Source organism: Mytilus californianus, unplaced genomic scaffold (assembly GCF_021869535.1).
Source record: "Mytilus californianus isolate M0D057914Y unplaced genomic scaffold, xbMytCali1.0.p SCAF_3, whole genome shotgun sequence".
Taxonomy (NCBI): domain Eukaryota; kingdom Metazoa; phylum Mollusca; class Bivalvia; order Mytilida; family Mytilidae; genus Mytilus; species Mytilus californianus.
In genome coordinates this window covers 49831911-49841790 of record NW_026262679.1, presented here as the reverse complement: position 1 = coordinate 49841790, position 9880 = coordinate 49831911, and the positions used below count along the sequence as shown (strand labels likewise).

Here is a 9880-nt window from a genome sequence, read left to right as displayed (position 1 = left end):
AATGTATTCACAAATTTTGAATATTCAATGCTTAAAAGCAGATTTAGAATAAAATATTGTTAGATATTTTTGTAAAAGAAAAGTTTTCAATATTGTCATGGTCATATAGGAGGATCTGGATGGGAGTCCTTCATTTCTGTATTCTTTAATTTTTTAGGCCATTTTTTTCTATTCTTTATATTTTTTGCCCATTATTCTCTATTCTGTAAACCCAATCCACACCCTCATAAATGAATTGCTTGAAGCATGTTTTTTTTTTTACATATTTTAGAAGATATTCTTGGTGTCTCATTTTCATTTAAAATACTTAAAATTACAGAAAAACATGAAAAAGACTAAAGAAAACAATGTTATTTATGAAATTGAGCAGACAGTAAATTTATTTAAATTTGTATTGTTTCTGGTTTGGAACTGCACTGTTGAGATTTTAAACCCCTTTTTGTTTAAATTCAAGGTTTAAATTGCATAGATGAAAGCAGAATTAGTTGACATCTAAAAACACACAACCAGATGATGTTTATATATATATTTTTTAGATTGTGTCACCATGTACTATAAATAATTCTCTTTTAATATAGATGCATGGCAAAATTCATGGGGGAAAACAAGATATAAAACTTTTATATACATCTTACAAATATTGACAAATGTTGTCAACTGAGCTTGCTAAAAATTCGATCAATCTGTGGCTAACAGAGGTCATTTGATTTCTGATATTGAAGGACACTTTCATTCAATGATACCTTTATTTTTTCTCTTTTATGAGGTATAAATAATGCTACTTTCTGTATATTGATTTTGAACAACTTCATGGCTCAGTATAAGTGGTGGAAAATTCCCAGTATCATACACCTTTAACCCTCTGTGTGTTACTAAAAACCCTCACAAATGTATAGATCAAATGCACTCTGCTATTTTGAAAAAAATACTTTTATAATGCAACAATTCTTGAACATTTTAATATCTTATCCATTTTATTCTTCAATACCATCATGAAAATTGCAATTATATGCAAGTGGTAGATTTTTCTTACATAGACATTACATTTACTATCATTTTTTTAGTATTATTTTTGGAACTGATGGTTGCGTCCTAGCTAACTTTGTAAGGCAAGGGTATTGATTATTAGAGCCATTTTAATGTCTAATTTTGGAGGTTGAGGTGAAGCTTCAATGAATTTTTTCTGAATTTGAACGTTAAAGTAGATACCTTGTGTAGGGAAGAGTAATCTCTGCACGTTAAAGAACCCTTGCAACAACTCTCTGAGGGGTCTGTAGGTTGCATGTTGCAAGGCAAAATTTCTCTCCCTTCAAGTTGCCCCTTTTTTCTATGGTAGTTTAAATTTTCGTTACACCCTTCAACCCTGTTTACCCACTTTGCAAAACCTACCTACTGGAATTATGGTCCTGAATATGCATGAAACATTTGCAACTGGACATTAACTGTCTGCAATGAGATGGAACATTATGAAAGATGGTTATCCTAGCTTGAGATCTCCATGACCAGAGCATTAGTACTGATGCCAGATGATAAGCTTTCCATTGGTGACAACAGACTAATTTCAACCAGAAAGATGGTCATTTCAGATGTATCAAGAAATCAAGGCATTTTCATGTTTATTTTAAGGTATTTCATTTTGTTAATATTATTTTGCTTGCATAAGTTGCAATATTTGAAAAATTTGATGAAGACAGCAACCTAACAGAAGATATAGTAAACTAGTGAAAAAACTAGAGGTATAAAATATATTTTTGATTATTCAGAGTAATGCATTCTATATTGATAAGTTAATGAGCAGAAAAAACGAAGTAATGTTTTTTTAAACACTTAACTCAAAATTTTTGCAGATCATATTTATTAAACTTTTTTATAGATTTGCCATCAATGGACTATGAAAAATAAAGTGCCAGTCTTGTGAAGTATATTTCATTTACCAAAGTTAATTCATCTCTTTTCAGATACCAAGAAAAGGTTAACTCAATGTTGCTGCAGGACTTGGAAATTTGATACAGTTTTATCTCAGGTTTGTTAAAAATATTTTATTGTAATGGTTTTTTTTTTTCTTACTCTGTGACAGGTTGACATATCTTTTTCAATCAAAATTCTGTAGCAAAGAAAGGATGTTGATTATTTTAAACTGGAACACATTTAAATTTGAAAGAGATAAAAATATTGATTGTTCACAGTAATGCATTGCTATATTGATAAGTTAATGAGCATTTTTTGGAATACATAAATTTAAATTTTAAGGAATAAGTTAAACTTGTAATTGGGAATTCCGGGTGGATTTGGGAATTCAGGGTGGATTTGGGAATTCAGGGTGGATTTATCTTCTTTTGCAGTAAAATTATTTTGATGTCAATATGGATTTTAGATTACTGTAAATTCGGAAATTATTGTGGTTTTTTTTTATAATGTGAATAATGCAACTGAGTGAGTATCACAATATTAAGGGCATACGATACAGTTTTGATCCCACGGTGAATTTTTGACGAAAATTTGCATACAAGCTATTTTTCACCTAGTCAATTCAAATATGTAATAAAAAATATACCTTCATGTGCTACTTTAAGAGATAAATGGGGTCGAAATTTTAGACGTAGACTCAAAATTTCGTTTTCGTTTCTTTGGATAGACATACAACTTTTTTGTTTCAAAAGATAAACACAAGCGGATTTTTGTAAAAACATTTGGAAAATCTTCTTTACATAATTAGTATGCTCTAAGTTTGTATAACAATTCTTTGGAAATAATTTTTATCACAGTTTCATGATTTTAGAAAAAAAACAGCATTTTTTCCTGTATATTTAGTTTTATAAAATTTCTTCTGTGACTTTTTCATAAAAATTGGTACAAATAATCTTCATACGTAATCAAACCTAATTTCATTTTAAAAAAGTGGGGTCCATGAACTCGTTTTCAAGTTAAATCAGTCTGAATGATAAAAATCAGTTGAAAAAAGGCATCTTTTCCTGATGTCAGAGTTTGACTTCGCGAAAGTAACATTTTACGTTAGCAATGTCATTATCTCCCCTGTAACTGTATCGTATGCCCTTAAGAACTTGCATTCTGATATCTAATATGAATATATGTATGCATGTTTTTCTAAAATCGCAATAAGAAGTCAAGTTTTTCCAGCCATTCTTCAAAATTTACAACAATAATTGCATACAATAATTTCTTAATTTATGGCTAGTATTTACATCCTTTTTCAGATGCCGATATCACAGAAAAAAGGTTTTATTCAATGTTGCTGCAGGACTTGGAAATTATATCCTGTTTTATCTCAGGTTTGTTAAAAAATATTTAATGTAAAGAGAGCAATGGTTTTGTTTTGTTGCTCTGTCTCTTTAAGGATGTTCATTACTCTGTTTCAAAATAACAAGGTTTTTAAAAGACTGTTATATATTGATAGTATATAAATAATGGAAACAAAAAAGCAGAAAAAAATTAAGGGTCGTTGTCCTTGTCGAGATATAAGCCATTGAAAATTTGGCAGGAAATGATTCTCTCTAGATTTTTCATCTATTTAAGATTGGCACCTTTTTCTTTCAAAAAATATGAAAAAATAAAAGGATTTTATAAGAATTTCATATATGGCTTTTTTAACTATATATAATAAAATTATAAAAAGAAAAGTAGGAGTTAACAGGGAAATGTTTTTTTAATGGCACTACATGGATAAAACCAGAGGATTCTGAATATCTGTCTAAAACGAGAAGCGAACATCCTTAAGGGAAGGTAACTAGTGAACATAAAATTTGGCAAAAATCAACCATGATTTTTAGTGAAAATTCTGTAACACAAAATAAATGATTACATTAAAATTAAGGATGTTGATAATCTTTTAAACTGGAACACTTTCAAATTTAAATCTGTCAAGAAATTGAAATTATGTTTAATTTGTAATTCACCATTCAGGGTGAAAAAAATCTTTTGCAGAAAAATAATTTTGATGTTGAATTCAGGACCTAAGATCATTTATATATAAATAATTAGTATTTTAAGATATATATGAACTTACTTTTTATATTTTCAGTGTTGAACAGAAATTGAGATAAATTGCTGTCAAAAATTCTATAGACTTGAGAATGAGAAAAAACATTTCATCAACAGAACTGTTAGTAGCATATTTTAATATTATTCAGGAAATAATTTTCACCTTTGATGCATCCATTCAATCTTTGTATTAAAGAAAGGCACAAAGAAAAGTTAGGTGCCATTTCATAATTATAATTAGAAGAATTAGTCAGGTGAATGAAATATTTCAAAGTTAAGTTATGGGAATTAAATTTTAAATATCTTTAAAATCAGGTCATATGCATTTCTAATTATAACATATATTGTAACTTTAAACTTTTTTTCTTCTATTTTTCCATACAAAACAAAAACAAGGAATTTTGTTTTTTCAGGATGAAAATAGCAAACAGGAAGACTTTTAAAGAGATTTTTACCTCAAGTCTGAAGTGGTTCAATGCAAATAACGAGGTAATTTTTCTTGATTTAATTTTGATATTTAGAATGTCGATTTTTAATGGTTATGTATAAAAAAGACCCAGTCAGCTTTCTTGCCATGTTACCTTAGAACTCTTAACTTGTTACCATAATTATTGGAATAATACACAAGAAAAAAATCCAATCAGAATGATCAAATATTATTTCACATAGAAGTTGAAGAATAAATATCTCATGATACAAAACAAGATGATAATTAAATTTATTTTTCAGCTTAATTCATTCAATGCTGGTATTCATAAAGTGCCATGATTAAATGAAGATTTAATGGAAAGACATTATCTGGTGTTTAGGTAAGGCAGCATTAATTACTATTAAAAACACTACACAAATGCATTGAAAAGAGATTAGTTGTATCCTTATATAAAATTCCTAATGTTAAAGAATTCTTGGTGACAGTTATTTCCCTTTTTTCTAACTATTATATTACTATATATTTTATACTCTCAAAACTAGTTGACACATGACAGTTTTCAATTATTTGTATAATCTACTGTAGCTATATTTTTAAAACTAGTTATTTCTAACATAAAATTACCACTCAGATTTTTCTACTCTGTGTATACAATCCATTCCTAGAAGGGGGAACAACTTACTATTGCAAATAGAACATATGGGTGACAACAAAAGTTCATTAGTACTCTGAAATCTGACTCATTGCTAAGGGAAATTTTTTTTTCATTAATAACTAATCATTTTGAATACATTTTTATTACCAAAAAATGTGTGCATCATGCAACCCTATTGACAAAGGAGTAACAATGCAATGCTCAGAAAATAATTATTTCAAGGGAGACAATTTTAGTAATTTTTTTCTTCAGTTTTAATTAAATACAATATTTTTATAATTTACAATCATCTGATTTGCTCATAAGGCTGAAATAACATCCTGACCTGACACTGTATGTTTCAGTTTTTATGCAAGAACCACAGAATGCTTTTGCCATTTGAAATATTTTTGGAATCTTAAAAAAAAACAAACATTAAATTGCCAGCGACCTCAGCCAGGCCAATGCATTGTAAACTGAAAGTCAATGTAATAGACACTAAATGATGTAAAAATCATTAGAACCTTTCTGTACTTAGCAGGAAAACATCATCCAAACTGTCAATGATGATTCAAAAGGAAATACTGGATGTGCAGGAACAGTGTTTTTATTTTATTTCTCCTTTTTGTAGTGAAGAATTTTGTGATAAAATTTGTCATCCATTTGTAGGTAATGTTTGATGTTTCCAATCCTGGACATATTGGGAAAACGATGAAACAGAAGGATGGACATTAACAAACAGAACTTAGTTTTTAAAAGAGAGAGACACAGTTACAAAATATAACTCGGGAATTAATTTGCTGTAATAGAATATGGACTACAAACCACTGATGGACTCTGGAAAATGCTGTGCAAGGAAAAAGACTCAAAAACAACAAATTAACTCAGGAATATGTTATGCAAAACAAGAGACTTGAAAAACAAAAAAAAAAGACTGGAATTATTATTATAATAATGATGTGCACAATAAGAAACTTTAATTAAACAACAAAACAAAGGAATATTTTATACTTATTGACTGGGTATGAGTGGAATAGTTAGTTTATTGTCCCCCGAGGTGCATCTATTGCCCTGAGGCGTAGCCGAGGGCCATAGTTGTATCCGAGGGGACAATGAACTGGCTATTCCACAAATAGCCAGTCAGTATTAGTGTTTTAAATTATTATACCAAAAGAGACAACAAACACAAAGTTATGCCAAGGACTGAACGATACAGCTGACCAAAATTCATTTTTACATTTGTAATGGACAATGGACACAAGGTGATGACAATTATCCGATTGTAAATATGCTTAATATGCCTTAATTAATCCTTCCAGATCTCCATTGGAAAGCAACGCAAATTGCCCTGAATGAGCCATGATCCTGTCGTCTGATGCGACTTGGTGTGTGTTCGAACGACTCGAGAATCTACGTTAGTGATTGAGATGAATTCTGATAGTCCCGAATGAATTGTTAAAAACCTGTTAGCCAATCCTGTAGCTGCAGTTGAAATTCGGTGAAATACAATGACGCTTGCGGTCAAATAGGTTCATTCAACAATTTGCCCTTGATAAAACTATTTGAACGCAAGCGTCATTATATTTCACTGAATTTCAACTGCAGCTACGGGATTGGCTAATGGGTTTTTAACAATTCATTCAGGACTATCAAAATTCATCTCAATTATTAACGTAGATTCCCGAGTCGTTCGAACACACATCAAGTCGCATCAGACGACAGGATCATGGCTCATTCAGGGCATTTTGCGTTGCTTTCCGAAGGAGATCTGGAAGGATTAAGGCATATTAAGCATATTAAAAATCGGATAATTGTCATCACTATGTGTCCGTTGTCTCTTGCAAATGTAGAAATGAATTTTTGTCAGCTGTGTCCTTCAGTCCTTGGCATAACTTTGTGTCTGTTGTCTCTTTCGGTGTAATAAAACACTAAATTACTGACTGGATATTCATGGAATAGTAAGTTCATTGTCCCCTCGGATACAACTCTTGCCCTTGGCTATGCCTCAGGGCAATAGTTGCACCTCGGGGGACAATAACTTGCTATTCCACTCATACTCAGTCAATAAGTATAAAATAGTGTTAAATTACACTAATGAAATAAAACTTTGTTTAGCATGTACTTTTTTATTCATTAGTAATGAAATTGAGAGAAAGTCGATGAATGAAATGTGTGTAAGGAAGAGAGAGAGCTAGGTTTAAATTTGTGAATATTTGTTCATTTTTTATGTTTGATTAAAAATGTATTTTTTCTTCTAAATTCAGATTTTGATATTCATCATGATAAAATGTAAGAGAGTATGATCATTTGTAAAGATTTATCCTGTTTCAACCATAAAGCTTGTAATGTTATTACCATTTTTTTAAAGAGCGGTTTGACTAGACTGTCACTGCTACTGGTTTTTTGGCATTTATGGTTTAAACAAGATGAATCTAGGAGGAAGGAAAAATGCAGTGTATGAATGAGAGAAAGAGGGATTTGTAAAGGTCTATTCTTTTTCAGCAAAACATCAGGTGTTTTTTTAAGACTTTTTGTAATGAAATAATAAAGCACCTGACAATTTGTTAAAATTGGATAAATCTTGGATGAGTAAATTTGAAAACTGTACTTTTTAAAATGCATTTCAGACACACTTGCAATATAACATATTTGAAAATTTAGATAATAAATATTTTTATTTCTAAATTATCACAATCATGCTATATATTAAGTGTATTTTTTTTTTTATGTTTTCAACATGGGAAGTGTAATCTAAAGTATGATGAATGAGGAGCTAATAGGTTGAAGTTGTGGCAAGGGGAAGGAATACACCTATTTACCTCCTAATACTCGTTGCATCCTTTGATGAAAGTTAATTGATTATTCTAATTACATGTGATTTACTTCCTTAAGGGTTCATCAGATGTTATCAAATTTGCCATTTTGTAAAGCTTAGTAAAGAAATAATGAAAAAAAAAAAAAAGAGAGAGAAAAAAAGAAAAACTGTAAACTAAGTTCTAGGAAATGGCGGTATGGGTTGTTCTGAAATTTATAAGTTGTATTAGATCCAAAAGAATTCTTACAACTTTAAATACATCTGATGTATGTGTGAGGGTGATAGAGAGGTTTTGTGAAGGTTTATTCTCTTTAAACCAAACAGCATGTACTGCTTCTTACAACTTTTAGAAGACTGGTCTAGAAAAAGTTTCCAAAACCTGCCAGTTGGTTTAGATAAGATAAATCTATAAGTGGAAGATAGTATTTTGAAGCATTACTTTTTCTTTGATAATTTCTTTCTTCTTGAATCTATGATATCTTAATTGAACAAAGAATATACACTTGAATAGGACATGGATCAAAATTTAATTGACAAGCTCTCAATTTTTTAAACATCACAGTCATGTTCTAATCTATGTGTATTATGTCATTTTTTAAACCTTTCAACACAGAAAGCAAAATCCAGGTGTGATGAATGAGGAGCTAATAGGGTGAAGTTCATGGCAACTGAGGGTGGGAATACCCCTTGTTAACCTCCTTATTCTGGTCACTTTCTTTGGTGAAAGGTAATTAATTATACATGTAATAGGAGCTCATCAGATGTAATCAAAATTTGCCATTTTGTAGAGCTTAGTAAAAAAAAATGAGTAAAAAATGTAAAAAAAAATTTAAAAAAATTTTAAAAATGAAAAAGCTGTAAACTAAGTTCTAGGAAATAGCAGTGTGGGTTGGTTTGAAATTTAATGATTTCTTTTGGATATTAAATTCTTTTTACATTTTAAATTCATCTGATTTGCATATGTGATAGAGAGAGAGAACAAGACTTTGTGAAGGTTTATTCTGTTTCAATCTAACAGCAGGTGCTTCATTCATCTTATTGTAGTCCATCTCTTATTTATAAGCTCTTTTCAATAAAATTACTTGAATCTACCAGTAGATTAAGATTGAATAAATCTAGAAAGAGAGAAAAGTATTTTTGATTTAATTGAAAGCACTAAAAGTAATTACATATTCGTTTTTTAATTTTCATTATTTGGATTAAATTTTGTTTTATTATAGACATTTTTAATAATTAATTGTTAGATGAAGGGGGAGAGCATGATATTTTATTAAAACATTCAAGTGATTTGTTTTTAAATTAAAATGTATTTGCTAATAATTTTAAAAGAAGCTATGACAATTTTTACAAATATTTACAATGGAATGAAAAAACAGCTATTATCTCCCTTTATCAAGACACACTTTTTACAATAAAAGAATACATGTATAAAAAAAACAAAAATATTTCAATAATTTCTAAATTTGCAGCAATTGTACTCTCACATCATTTATTTACTCATAATGATTTTTTTAACACTATAACTCATGCTCTTTGCTTAATGATTTTTTGTTCACACATGGAAAGTATACTGCTTTGTTTTTATTTCTGTTTTTGTATGCGAAAATTTGTGATTTTAAGAATGATGTACTCTTTTTGTATTACAAAGTTGCAATCAAACCATTCACTGATTACAAGCTCATAGAGACCATTTGTTACATATATAATTGCTTGTAATATAATTTACTTAAGAGAAATGTATTCTAGCTGCTATGTTGATATGGAATAAATGAATTAAGCTTTTTGTGTATGGTTTTTGAAATAATAATATTCATTAATAAAAAAATATATTGAAAATTAGCAATGATGGCTTGTTGTCTTATTATATTCCTACTGTAAGAGTTGGGGCTATGTTGCATTTACCTTGTCTGTCCCTCTGTCTACCTGTTTGTTTAACATATATTTCTGTCACATTTTTTTTCATGTACTTGCGCTGAACAGAATGACTACAATTTTGGTCAGC

The 9880-nt window shown here is 29.5% G+C and overlaps 2 long non-coding RNA genes across 2 annotated transcripts; both read left to right on the top strand.

The window, feature by feature from the left end:
• Window positions 1-1000: 1000 nt before the first annotated feature.
• On the top strand, window positions 1001-4119 carry LOC127734800 (uncharacterized). The gene is made up of 4 exons (XR_007997778.1): window positions 1001-1626; window positions 1959-2023; window positions 3216-3290; window positions 4040-4119. It is a non-coding gene; the product is annotated as an uncharacterized LOC127734800 (long non-coding RNA).
• Window positions 4120-4418: 299 nt separating this feature from the next.
• LOC127734801 (uncharacterized) lies at window positions 4419-6073 on the top strand. The gene is made up of 3 exons (XR_007997779.1): window positions 4419-4488; window positions 4729-4808; window positions 5733-6073. It is a non-coding gene; the product is annotated as an uncharacterized LOC127734801 (long non-coding RNA).
• Window positions 6074-9880: the final 3807 nt, after the last annotated feature.